Below are 14,751 nucleotides of genomic sequence, written 5' to 3' on the forward strand. Positions count from 1 at the left end.
TGTGGATCAAAATATTTCCTTCAAGTTTTGAACTGTCTTAAATTTTGTAGGCTATAGGCAAACCTTTAATGCCTTAAGCAGCAATCAACTGATTGAAAAACATCACTTGAAGGACTTGCTTGGTCTAGATGTATCACACTGTCTTATTTACAGCCTCAGAAAGCTCTAAATACACAAAAACTCTGACAAAATATTCAGGCCATCAGCTTGTCAAGTCATATAGTATTTGCCTGACAAATGTGTGAGTTATCAAGGTTTTACAGCATCTAAAACCATAGATAAGTAATTTCAATGTCTGGTTTAAATTATTAACATTTGTGTACCTGTATTATTTACCCTTTAGTAAAATATTTAACAGTGATATACAAAAATAAAGTGGTAATTTGTGATAATAATAATTTGCATTGGTTAGTTGTTGTTGTTGTAGGGTTTAACACCATTTTTCAGCACACGATAGGCTATACATGGCGGCCAGTATTAATAGGGGAGGAAGAACCTGGAAAAACCCTGGAAAGAACCACTGACCCAAGAGAAGCTACTGGCAAGCTTTCTCACATATCCACACTGGCCAAATCCGAGACTCGAACCCACGCAGACAGAGGTGAGATGGCAGTGATCTGTAACGGAGAGCGCTTTAGACCACTCGGCCACTCTGGGGCCCCTTGCATTGGTTAGTAGGCTTACACATATGGATCAGTGTTTCTACAAAGTTTTTCAGCACAATATTTTAAGCTTTGAAGAATTATTGTGAAAATGCATGTTTCTGATGCAGACAAGAATATCAGGCAGTGAGAGTGGTTCAACAGAGTCTCTTTGGAGTAATAGTATTAAAAAATAGCGGAAAAGTATGTGATTTGTCATTGCCATTATGACCTCCATCTCATTATGATCATCAATAATGTTTCAATATTGCTACCACTGCTACAACTACTCCTGCCATGGCTGTTCCATATACAAGGCCATCAAATAATTCTAAAATGTCTCAGAATTAGGATATCCACTTGAAACTTAGAATTAAAAGTTAGCTGGTAACATTTCCCAATATCATAACACGATTCTGATCTCAGTTGCTGTTAAGTAAACTGGTAACATTTCCCAATATCATAACATGATTCTGATCTCAGTTGCTGTTAATTTAGCTGGTAACATTTCCCAATATCATAACATGATTCTGATCTCAGTTGCTGTTAAGTAAGCTGGTAACATTTCCCAATATCATAACATGATTCTGATCTCAGTGCTGTTAAGTAAGCTGGTAACATTTCCCAATATCATAACATGATTCTGATCTCAGTTGCTGTTATGTAAACTGGTAACATTTCCCAATATCATAACATGATTCTGATCTCAATTGCTGTTAAGTAAGCTGGTAACATTTCCCAATATCATAACATGATTCTGATCTCAGTTGCTGTTAAGTAAGCTGGTAACATTTCCCAATATCATAACATGATTCTGATCTCAGTTGCTGTTAAGTAAACTGGTAACATTTCCCAATATCATAACATGATTCTGATCTCAGTTGCTGTTAAGTAAACTGGTAACATTTCCCAATATCATAAGATGATTCTGATCTCCGTTGCTGTTAAGTAAACTGGTAACATTTCCCAATATCATAACATGATTCTGATCTCAGTTGCTGTTAAGTAAGCTGGTAACATTTCCCAATATCATAACATGATTCTGATCTCAGTTGCTGTTAAGTCATAAATGCCAAGTTTTCTGCTGTATACTTTTCAAGATCAATTTTTCCCCCACTAGAAATGTTTAAATGTGTGTCGCAAGTTTGCAAACAAAGCTTTCTCCCTTTTCACTATGTTTCACACATTTAAATTCTTCTAACCAAGTACTGAAAACTTGCAAACATATTTCTCTTTTTCTGATATAATATCTTCCTTCTAATCTGTTAGGGTACATTTAAATATGGTACCAAAATTACTTATAATATTTCCAACTACATCAAGGACTGTTTTATATCTATCAGGTTGCCTGCAAGCTGTTATGCATGGCACATTACTCAATATTGAACTATTGATGAGTAAAACAAAAACTTATGTGTATACAGTAAATGAATCAGCATGCGTTAAAAGCCATGATTTTATTATTTGTTAGGTCTATAAGCACTTGACTGATGGATTAAAATAGTCATAAAAATCCACCGAACGTTGTTTAAGATGGAAATACATATGCTTGACTGATGTCTTTTATATTTGGCAGATTTTTTATTTCCAGGAGTTTTTGTTGGCAAAATGGTAGATCTAAAGATGGGTGTCTAAAATCAAAATACTACTAGACAATCTGGTAGACTTGGCATTTATGTTAGGTGAACTGTATACATGAGATTTGTTTTTTAATGATTATATACCTGAGGAGAAGGGTGCATGAAGCTTTAGGTTTTACACAAAACAATCACAGAACCTAATACCCAAATACTTCATTTACATTCCAGGTGTCAACATTTCCTATGCTACTGATATATGATGGATATGTAAAACATTCTGAAGATTAGTCTATTTCTTTAATAGTTAACATTATCTCAGTGCATCCCCTCAAAGTACTCTTATGTGGTTTCTTAGTCTGATTATCTAATTATTAAATGCCTCTTTGTACTGACTTTTTGGTATGTTGTTCATACAGTGAAAAACTGCACTGCCAACCACATGGCAGCTTCCAAATTATCTGCCCCTCAGCAAATCATTGATAACAGAATTTTTCTAAGTAGTTGGAGTAGTTTGACAGTTTGGCTACTGGTATGCATAGTTGGTTTTGTATTGTTCCACAATGGTTGGCAACACTTTAGATAATGTTGAATGTGGTTGGTTTGTAAGTGTTCCACCACTTTTGGCAACACTTTGGATACTGGTGTACATGGTTGGTTGTTAGTGTTCCACAACTTTTGGCAACATTTTGGAAGCATAATAAACATCAAGTGAAAATAGCTGAGACAGCACAAGAACCTGGATGACCACTGAAAAATAATGTGTATAAAACTGTCTTGATAGCTCAATAACTCACAAGATTCATGATCTCTGTTTTTATTCTCAATCAAATTAATGCTCACGATAATAGAAATATCTTCAACTGTGTATCAAGCATCTTCATTAACTTCACATTTCAAAACAGTCATTTCCTACTCACTAATTGTAGACAACAGTCTTCCAGATTGGGAGACAGTTTCCTATAATTTGCAACCATCTTAAAAACAATGTCATGCCCTCAAATCTTACAATAGGACATACAATAGCATCCATAAACTTTATCCTATCTGGCCTTGATATCAGCCAGTTTATGGTATGAGTGCCCTAAGAGTACCCTATGGGTGCCCTAAGCATACCCTATGAGTGCCCTAAGAGTACCCTATGAATACCCTAAGCATGCCCTATGAGTGCCCTAAGCATACCCTATCTGTGCCCTAAGAGTGATCTAAGTGTACCCTATGAGTGCCCTAAGTGTACCCTATGAGTGCCCTAAGAGTACCCTATGAGTGCCCAAAGTGTACCCTATGAGTGCCCTAAGAGTACCCTGAGTGCCCTAAGAGTACCCTATGAATGCCCTAAGAGTGCTCAAATTTCACAATATGCACTTTGCTCAGCCGCAGCATTATTTTCATATTCTGTCATTTTTACATCAATGTCATTTACTTGTTACATCACAATCATATATCTGCAGGTGTCTTGTATGCTACATGTACAAATGCAGATCACTGTACATAATGTTATTTTTGTCTATTGATTGACATTCAATTTATTGACAGGTTCAAAGAAACAAAAAATTTAAAACATAATATTCGGAACTTGTATGGTATGAGTCTTTTATTTTGCCAATGTGCTATGTGAGAAAGCTTGCCAGCTAAGCTTCCCTTGTGCCAGTGGTTTTTACCAAGGTTTTCTGGGTTCTTCCAGTTATACTGGCCACCATGTGTAGCCTATGTTGCACCATAAAATGGAGTTAAAAACAAAACAACAACAACAATTTAGAGCCACCTTTATATCAAGTGATGCACTACAAATATTCAAGGCTTTGAAAACCAGACCAGAACACAACTAATAGCATTAGCATTCAATTTTGATATAACTGATGTCAACTGCCTTTAGGTATATTTGTAAAGACTCATTATATATGTATAATGTACTAAATAATACATAGTAAATGCAGAGAAATTATTGGAATTCTAAAACAAGTCAAACTGAATATCATTTTGAACCCTCAGCTTGTCTCTCTTAATCAAAGTTTGTCATATCGATCAAGAAGAGAAAACTTAATCAAAGTCTGTCATATCGATCAAGAAGAGAAAACTTAATCAAAGTTTGTCATATCGATCAAGAAGAGAAAACTTAATCAAAGTTTGTCATATCGATCAAAAAGAGATAACTTAACCAAAGTTTGTCATATCGATCAAGAAGAGAACACTTAATCAAAGTTTGTCATTTCAATCAAAAAGAGAAAACTTAATCAAAGTTTGTCATATCGATCAAGAAGAGAAAACTTAATCAAAGTTTGTCATTTTGATCAAAAAGAGAAAACTTAATCAAAGTTTGTCATTTTGATCAAAAAGAGAAAACTTAATCAAAGTTTGTCATATCGATCAAGAAGAGAAAACTTAATCTTATATTGATATTGTTTCTTTCAATAAATTGTTAAGATCAAATCAAAGACAAATTTGGTCTGGTAGTGAAAACTATAGATGTGTACATCATAGAATGAATTGATTTATATTAATAAAATCCAAGTATAAACAGAATACATGAAGGGATCAATATTAACAACTACAACAAAGATACCACAGTACATGAGTGGTGTGGGCAGAAGAAAGCAATAACTTGCAAATTGGCAGTGCAAACATGAAAAAGAATATTAAATAGATTTTTAAAAAATATATACTGTATTTATTGGCTTATAAGTCGAGTGAAACTGCAAACAACAAAGATCCCGATCTGCCACAGTATAATGCACCTTCAGACCAGGGTTGTTTATTCTACTGATTACTCGTAAAAAACTGCATAGATCCAGATATGCCAGCACATTATGTGACAGCAGATCTGGGTCTGTGCAGTTTACAGTTGTACTTGACTTATAGGAAAGTATATATGGTAGACATAATTATAAATAAATCATCTATGCATCACATGATGTTAATGATGTGTGCCAAGTTTCAGGACAATTTCAGAAAGTCTTTGAGAAAAGATACCCATACAAGAATTCTCTTATACTGTATATAGAATTAGCACCAAACTGGAGTCAAAGTGCAAACAACAAAGATCCTGATCTAGCATAATGTGCCTGTATATCAGGGTATATGTTGTTTGTTCTACTCATTACTCTTGACAAACTGCATAGACCCATATCTACCAGTGAATTAAACTGGAGCACAAGTCCACAACAAATATATCATAGCATGATGACAAAACCACATGCACATGTTCAAATGTGGTGAAGAATGTTTGCCAAATTTATGGTCAATTAATCAAAAGCTGTGGAACTAATTGCAACCGCAAAGTACTTATCATATATAACGTATACAAAAAGGGGTACCAATGTAACTCCAGTAAAATGCATCAGAACATTGCAACTGAACAGTATGTGCATTTTTACCTTGTGTATAAGTTTTGGGCAATTCATCAAAAGCCGTGGAAAAATGTGACACACAAGAATAATCATGCAGAGTAACTGCATTTAACATGAAAAGTGACTTAACTTTGAAATAATGCAGCAGAGCATGACAACAGAGTAATATATGCATATGCTGGTACATAACAATAGTATCTACTAAATTTCAAGATTGTGTGTGTGTGTATGTGTGTGTGTACAGTGAGACCCACTTATATCAACATCGCTCATGTTGACAAGTTACAATGTTGACGAAAATGCAAAGTCTCTGACCCATTGTTACCACCAAATTTGTCATGCTTATGTCAACATCATGATAAAATATGAATGTATATGTTGACAGAAGCCCTTATAATGTCCCAAACAAAAAAATTCCTTCATTTTCAAATGATCTATGTTGACATCTGAAAGATAAACCCTTCCAAATAAACATAAACATGAAGAACAACAAGATAAAAGATGAAAAAGAATTTCAGGATGAATGTATGTATGGAAAGGATGGGGTAAGACTAACATTTGGGCCATCAAAAGCATACCTGGTAATCAGAATCTTGATGCAAATCTCTGTCTGATGCCATTTTCAAAAGGATGAGTATGTGTCACAAAATGAATTGTCTTTGCTAATTAATTGGACATCCACCAAAAGCATTAACAGAATCCATAACCATTTTATGGAAATACATGCAAAATAAAATTTAAACAACGCCTTATGTTGCGTATATCTGATTTCATTCATATTTATTTTAATTTAATCATTTGTCAGTTTTAAAAATTGCATTCTATTATATGTTATTATAATATAAATTTATTCACTGGAGATGATATTTTTTCCAGAAAATTTTTTGACCTTGACTGTTAATTTGTAAACACCAGGTGTTGATCTAAATTCTGACCTTGTTTCAGAACTTGTAGCTACTTTCGTAAACAAGTTCTATTTTATTTTAAAATGATTGTTTGTTTCCAAGGTCATGATGGGACTAAATGATTTAAAATGTCAACAATTTTTTATTTTTTTATTTCTTGGAGTAAAATGATTGTCATCAGGGTCATTTTTGGTGTACGTGACATAAACACGATCATGTGACCCCCCACTTTCGATTTTGCAATTCCAGTTTTTCCATTACGCACATTTGTTAGTTTTAATAGAGATGCTTTGTGAGAGATTTCTCAGTTTTGGGCTTTTAACACTGATGTCAAGTTATTTTGCTGTAGCCAGATTTATAGTTCTAAATTTCTTCAGATCAGTTGGATTTCAAAAGGATTAATTCTTTTTTCTCTGGAAATATTTTGAGGAATGCTCACACAGAAATTTTGGAACGACATTGCTTACAAATTTAATTTGGATTTCCAACAATGGAGTGCCATTATTTGTATTTCTACAAGGAAATGTAGATAAGCACAGTACTGACTACAGCATACATCATTGTCATCCACCTTGGATTTTCCATCAGGATTTGAACTTGAAATCATTAGAACATTTGTTGTTAGGACTTTTACAAAATAATTTGTGGATTATTCTTAGATTATTTTTGGATTTGATTCTTGAAACCATAAGTTCTTCTCCTTTTTTATCAGAATTTTTTCAGAAAAATAAATTATTTGTTAAATTTTAAAAAGCTTGTTGTTTTCACTCTTTCTGAGTTACTGTTTATTCAAAGTTAAACATGTTACAATTAATAAATTAGTATATTGACAACAGGCCATCAGAAAGTGACACCTCTGTCTCACTTTCCTGATTACATTAGGCTTAACAATAAAACTTTTTGGGCAAAATAGAACAAGAGTACCTTGAAGAGACTGATGCACTAATGGAAGAAAACAACTGTCTATAATCCACAATACTGGACAAGTCTGTTCCTTCTGTCCTTTTATTTTTAACAACACTTGAGTATTAAAAATCATAAAATTTTTTGAGAAAATGTAACACATTAAAGTTGTTAACAAAAATGTTTTCTTATAAATTGGTATAAGTCACTGTCTTAGTATGTTCTGAAGAACATAAAATGTTATCATTGACCTTTAACTTCACTCCAAGGTCAGATAGATCTGGTTTTTAAACTTCTTCAAACAGGCATGGACATGTCTGGAGATCTGCATCGTTTTTGTTCAGAAGCAGTTACATACCACAAAAATTGTCAACATCAACAACATTTTAAGTGGAGTAGTTGTAATAAGATTTCTTTTACATGGTCTGATCAGCACCATTCTATTTTCAAAACCAACCAATGACATATTGCTATATTCATTTCGTGACAACCTATGTTTATAAGACCATCTATCAGGCAATAAAAAGACTGTAAAGACATCTGTCAAGGCAGCTATTTTAAAGGTTAGCACCATATAATTTTTTTTAAAAAACCACATAATGCAAGTATTTAAAAAACATTGTGTTAGTAAAACCATCCAACCTGAAGAAGTAAATATAATGGAATTTTTACAGTGGCTACCTCTTTGCAAACATTTGCCACATTTACAAATGATAAATGACACTATCTGAAGGTCATATGTGACATGAAGCATGTGCTTATGAGTATATCTGAAACCACAAATTTATAATTTAGTTAATAATATTAAGAAGAATCCCTAAAAGGGTCTGATACCCTTACGGGTGCAAAGAATTTCCATGAATTCTAGACAAGACTATTTTTTTCCATTTAACTACTTAATCATGGAATTATATCAGATATTTAAAGATTTAAAAATTTAGCTGCTGTGGTGGATATATTGTATGCCAGATTGTCAGTACTTTAATTTGGAACCTAAAGAACATCATTAGAAGTCTTTTATTGGTAAAAAACCCATGTCAATATGACCATTCATTCAGGAGGAGTAGCACAATTTTTATGATGGCTGTTGCAGCAGCCATACTGATTGTAAGTTGGCATCATTATCATTTAGAACCAATTAGGCATTGTAAGAAGTCTATTGGCAAAAACCCCATGTTAATATAGCCATTCTTTTGGAAGGAGGCAAGATAATATTTTCAAGATGATCACCATAGTGTCCATACTGTGAGGGTCAATTAATATAATTTTTATTTAAAACCAATGATACATAATAAAACCTCTTCTGAAAAAAAATACAATTAAATTTATTTTCCATTTAAGAGGAGTAGCAATAAAAAGATTTTCAAGCTCAGATCAAAATTGATCATCAAGATAAGATTTCAGATCAGTACCATTTTAATTTAGGACAAACAAGATGTTATAAAGAGTCATCATGCTGATATGACTTTTTCCCCAAGGAGTAACAGTAACAAGATTTTCAAGATCGGTGCCATGGTGGCCATATTGGATGTCAGATGCATAACATTTCCATTCTGGACCAACTACACATCATAAGAAGTCTTCTGGTGAAAGCACAATGTCAATATGACCAGCCATCTTGGAGAGGAAGCAATATGAAGATAGTCAATGTTGGATCTTTGATCGACATAATTTTCATATAGAATAAATAGACATCATAAGAAATATCTCAGTTTCAATTCCATGTTGACATGACCATCCATTCAGGGGGAGTAGCAAAAAACAAAATTCTGAAGATGGAAGTCAACTCAGCACCATTTCCATTCAAGACTACAACATATATATCATTAAAAAAAATCTCTCAGTGAAAACCATTTGTCAACGTGACAATCTGTTCAGAAATTGCAGCAACAAGATTTTCAAGATGGCCACTGTGGCAGCCATATGGATGTCTGAGGGTCACCAGTTTCATTCAAGACCAGCAAAGACTGCTGGGTTAAACTAGTTTAAGTTTCATGAATTTTCTCAAAGTAGTTTATGTGGAGTAGTGATAACAAACAACTGTTCACTTATGCCAGATGTTGGATGCAGAACCACAAATGCTCTTCTGGTCTAACTTTACTAGTCTTTGATCACTGAAGCTAAAATTACTGATGTGTAATAATCATGTTTAACATTGACTATCAGATACTTTATCATCTAATAAGGAATTTTCACTATTACTGAATGCATTCATATATACATGTATAATTTTCACAGTAATGTGATTTTAAATAATATGTGAACATATTCTTTGTTACTCTCTTAAAATGAATATCCAATGCACAAACCATAAGCAGCTTCTGCAATCAATGAACCCAAAAAAGTCTATTTTTTTTAATTCCAGAATAAATGTTAAGCTTCAAGTTTATACACTAGAGCATCTATCTAATACAGGTAATTATGATGTCCTGGGTTTGATCTCACACAGTGGTGAAAATTGACCAAACCTTATTGAAAAAATTAATTCCAGAATCAACAACAGACCATCATGGCTGGTGGAAAGAAAACCTCATAGACTAATAATAGGAGTTTTCATAAATATTGGGAAAGATAAAGGTGGTCAAAAAAAGCTATCATTCAAGTGTTAAAGAATGGAGACTACAACCTTAATATCAACTATCTTTAATGCTGACAAGGATATGGTATCAGTATTTACGTATGAAATATGCAACATTAAACTCAACTATATTAACGTATACTGTACATAAAGCTCCACCATACTAGTATATACTGTAATAAAGCTCCACCAATCCAATATATACTGTACATAAAGCTCCACCAATCCAATATATATACTGTACATAAAGCTCCACCAATCCAATATATACTGTACATAATGCTCCACCAATCCAATATATACTGTACATAATGCTCCACCATACCAATATATAATGTACATAAAGCTCCACTATATTAATATATACTGTATATAAAGCTCCACCATACTAATATATACAATGTACTGTACATAAAGCTCCACCATACTAATATATACAATGTACTGTACATAAAGCTCCACCATACTAATATATACTGTGCATAAATCTCCACCATACTAGTACATATTGCACATAAAGCTCCACCATACTAGTATATACTGTATGTAAAGCTCCACCAAACTAGCACATACTATATGTAAAGCTCCACCAAACTAGCACATACTGTACATAAAGCTCCACCATACTAATACATAATGTACATAAAGCTCCATCATACTAGTACATACTGTACATAAAGCTCCACAATACTAGTACATAATGCACATAAAGTTCCACCATACTAGTACATAATGTACATAAAGCTCCACTGTACTAGCACATACTGTACATAAAGCTCCACAATACTAGTATATGCTGTGCATAAAGCTCCACCATGCCAGTATATACTGTACATAAAGTTCCACCATTACTAGTACATACTGTACATAAAGCTCCACCATACTAGCACATACTGTACATAAAACTCCACCAAACTGGTACATACTGTGCATAAAGCTACACCAAACTAGTACATACTGTGCATAAAGCTCCACCATACTGGCACATACTGTACATAAAGCTCCACCATGCTAGTATATACTGTACATAAAGCTCCACCAAACTGGTACATACTGTGCATAAAGCTACACCATACCAGTACATAATGTACATAAAGCTCCACAATGCCAGGATGTACTGTAAATTAAGCTCCACCATATATATGAAATTATCTTCTGCAGGTCTGTGGAATCCAATAATCTGGCTTAAAGCATACAATTTCAGACTAACCTATTTTAAGACATTAATCCTCTGCTACACTCCAGGGAGGCAGCACTGTCAAGGAATTCTAAATAAGCCAACAGCCATCAATTAAGTGCCAGATCACAAAACATTCCCAAAGCTGCAGTACTAATAACATCAACTTATAATTAGATTCTGATGTATAATGAGATTCCAAAGATTTTCTAACCATTGATACTGTCAGGTGTATAATTTGGATTTCAAGTTCATCATAATCTAATCAATTTATAGTGCTGGAGATTCCCATAAAGGATATGAAATTCAATATTAGCAGGCTTGAATGGGGGTGGGGTGGGGCATGTCCTAGACTCAGAACAGTTTGAATTGGAATTCAAAGATAATACTGTAAATATTGATACACATGGATGACTCCTCTCTTCAACAATATGGACTCAGTAATGACCGTAATGACCATAAAATCTATGGTGGAAAATATTATTTCATTTGTTAGGTATAAATGACATCAGCTAATCTTATTTTGTTGATTGCAATTGATTAAACATAATCACCAACAATTATTTTAAAGTCTGTTTTTAAAAAGTTTTATATAATGGAAATTGTAATTTATTTAATATAACATTTTCCATTCAAGGTTAAAGTCTGTTTCTAAAAAGTTTTATATAATGGAAATGGTAATTTATTTAATATAACATTTTCCATTCAAGGTTAAAGTCTGTTTCTAAAAAGTTTTATATAAAGGAAATGGTAATTTATTTAATATAACATTTTCCATTCAAGGTTAAAGTCTGTTTTTAACAAGTTTCATATAATGGAAATTGTAATTTATTTAATATAACATCTTCCATTCAAGGTTAAAGTCTGTTTTTAAAAGTTCTATATAATGTAAATTGTAATTTATTTAATATAACATTTTCCATTCAAGGTTAAAGTCTGTTTTTAACAAGTTTCATATAATGGAAATTGTAATTTATTTAATATAACATCTTCCATTCAAGGTTAAAGTCTGTTTTTAAAAGTTCTATATAATGTAAATTGTAATTTATTTAATATAACATTTTCCATTCAAGGTTAAAGTCTGTTTTTAAAAGTTTTATATAATGGAAATTGTAATTTATTTAATATAACATTTTCCATTAAAGATTATAGCTCTTAGCATGGGCTACTCTATTTGTTGTAGCAATACTGTAATAATATATAAATTCTTAAAAACTTCAGTAATCAAACAACATACTTAAAATATTAAATGAACATGCTATAAATATTTCCTATGAAACTCATGTTTTAAATCTCCCATGTTTGCTGTATTCTGCCAGAACTAAAGTTTCCCCCAAGTACTCACATGGAAAATACTATCTCCCACATTTTGGAAAAATAAATGCAGAGTCTAAACACTAACTTACTAAACAAATGAATGAACAGAATTATGGTACAAATAAGTATAAACATACAGGTAGACACATTTATAACCAGTTCTAACCTTGCTCCATGCATATTCTCAAATAAGCGACACCTACATGTGAAAAAATTTATTCTAAAACAATATTTGTCAAGTATATAAATGAAATTTGGAACATTACATTGTGTTCAAGAAATTGTTTTATTTAATTCTGACAAATGCAGAAAAATTCCTTTCAATTTGTTAACATCTACAATGTAGGTAATTATTTCACAGTAACTGTTCTTGCAGGTAATTACTCATAGTAACTGTTCCTGCATGCAGTTAATTGTTTCTTGGTAACTGTTCTTGTTTTTAGATAATTACTTTATTACTTTATAGTAATTGTTCTTGGTTGTAGGCAATTACTTCATTGTAACTGTTCTTACAAGCAAGAAATGACATAGTACCGTAACTGTTCTTGTTTTTAGATAATTATATTATAGTAATTGTTCTTTCTTGTAGGTAATTACTTTAATGTAAATGTTCTTGCATGCAGGAAATTACTTCATAACTGTTCTTGCTTGCAAGTAATTACTTCTAGTAGCTGTGCTTACTTGCAAGTGAATTTGATAAATATCCAAATATGATTTTCAACCAAAAAATTGTGATATTATATAACTTACCAGAACAACTAGTATCCAAAATTATTTGCATGTCTGCACATATACTCTAGTGTATTATTAACAGTTTGTATCAATAAATAATCTTGTTATCTTCTAAATAAAAGTCCTTTTAAGTCTCTTTTTGGGGGTTTGTTTTCTGTTTTAATTGCACTTTTAACATAGTATTCATAATGGGAACTAAGTGCCTTTCCCAAGGACACAATGAGGCAAACGATCAGTTTTGGACTGGGCAGGTACTGAACCCACAACCTTTGGATTATTAGTCCAACATTCAATTAAATGAGCTACATGTGCACAGATTAAATCAGTTTTAGAAACAATATCAGTGGTGAAAGTGTCTGTTCACTGCAGGCTATTATAGGTAAGTCACTGATGCAAAAACGGGACAAAAATCAGCACATAACTGCACTGAGGGAACAAAATTTCAGAAATTGTTCAGGTTTTGTCAAACACTGTCATGTTTTAACAATTAATTATTTACATGTGAGATCAACTTCCCTACCTTTTGTGTCCTTTCTCTTGAAGACAAAAAATCAGCAAAGAGAAAATACTGACTGTATATACTTACTTATAAGTTGAATCCAACTGAAAACCGAACAGACCTAGTTTTGCCTTTGCATTATATGCCAGCAAATCTGGGTCTATGCATTCTGTTAGGAGTAATCAGTAGAACAAAAACACAGACTCTGATTTTCTGGTGCATTATGCAATGGCAGATCAAAGTCTATATTATTTGCAGTTGGACTATACTTATGAGCAAGTATATTTTCTCAGCTGATATGCAAAAAACAACCATCAGAATTTTTTTAGCAGATCTTGCTGGAAAGGTTGTAATATGATGGAAATCAGTGCAACATAAAAGCATAAGCACCAAGAGTAAAGCAGTGTAAATGCCTGGAGTAAAGCAGTGTAAATGCCAAGAGTAAAGCATGTCAAGAGCAAAGCAGTGTAAATGCCAAGAGTGAAGCAATGCAAATGCCAAGACTGAAGCATACCAAGAGCAATGCTGTGTACATGCCTGGAGTAAAGCAGTGTAAATGCCAAGAGTGAAGCAGTGTAAATGCCAAGAGTGAAGCAATGTAAATGCCAAGAGTTAAGCATACCAAGTGCAAAGCAGTGTAAATGCCAAGAGTAAAGCAGTGCAAAATGCCAAGAGTGAAGCAGCATAAATGCTAAAAGAGAAGCTAACCAAGAGTGAAGCCATGTAAATACCTAGAGTAAAGCAGTTAAATGTGAAGAGTACAGCACTGTAAATGCCAAAAGTAAAACAGTGTCAATGCCAAGAGTGAAGCTGTGTAGATGATAAGAGTGAAGCAGGTTAGATAAAAAATAACAACCAATTTTTAGGAAACTATGTTTCACTCCTAGAAAAAGAAAGTTATATCACAGTTGAGATAATCATTGTATTAGGTTTATAATCCTAATATTTATCAAGTTCGTGAAATGCCTTGTATTTTATCAAGATTCAAAATTCTTCAACTCACAAATTAAATTGCCTTACATGAAAACTTGTGTTAATATCACATATTTACACAAAACTGGCACACTGAAATGTC

At 32.8% G+C, this 14,751-nt stretch overlaps 1 protein-coding gene across 8 annotated transcripts in view; it reads right to left on the bottom strand.

Moving 5' to 3' along the window:
* Nucleotides 1–14,751, bottom strand: part of LOC149803230 (uncharacterized) — a 425,110-nt gene that overhangs the window by 86,192 nt on the left and 324,167 nt on the right. The window lies entirely within an intron of this gene.

The sequence above is a fragment of the Sinohyriopsis cumingii genome, chromosome 3 (genome assembly GCF_028554795.1).
Source record: "Sinohyriopsis cumingii isolate HCF-2022 chromosome 3, ASM2855479v2, whole genome shotgun sequence".
NCBI classification, from domain to species: Eukaryota; Metazoa; Mollusca; class Bivalvia; order Unionida; family Unionidae; genus Sinohyriopsis; species Sinohyriopsis cumingii.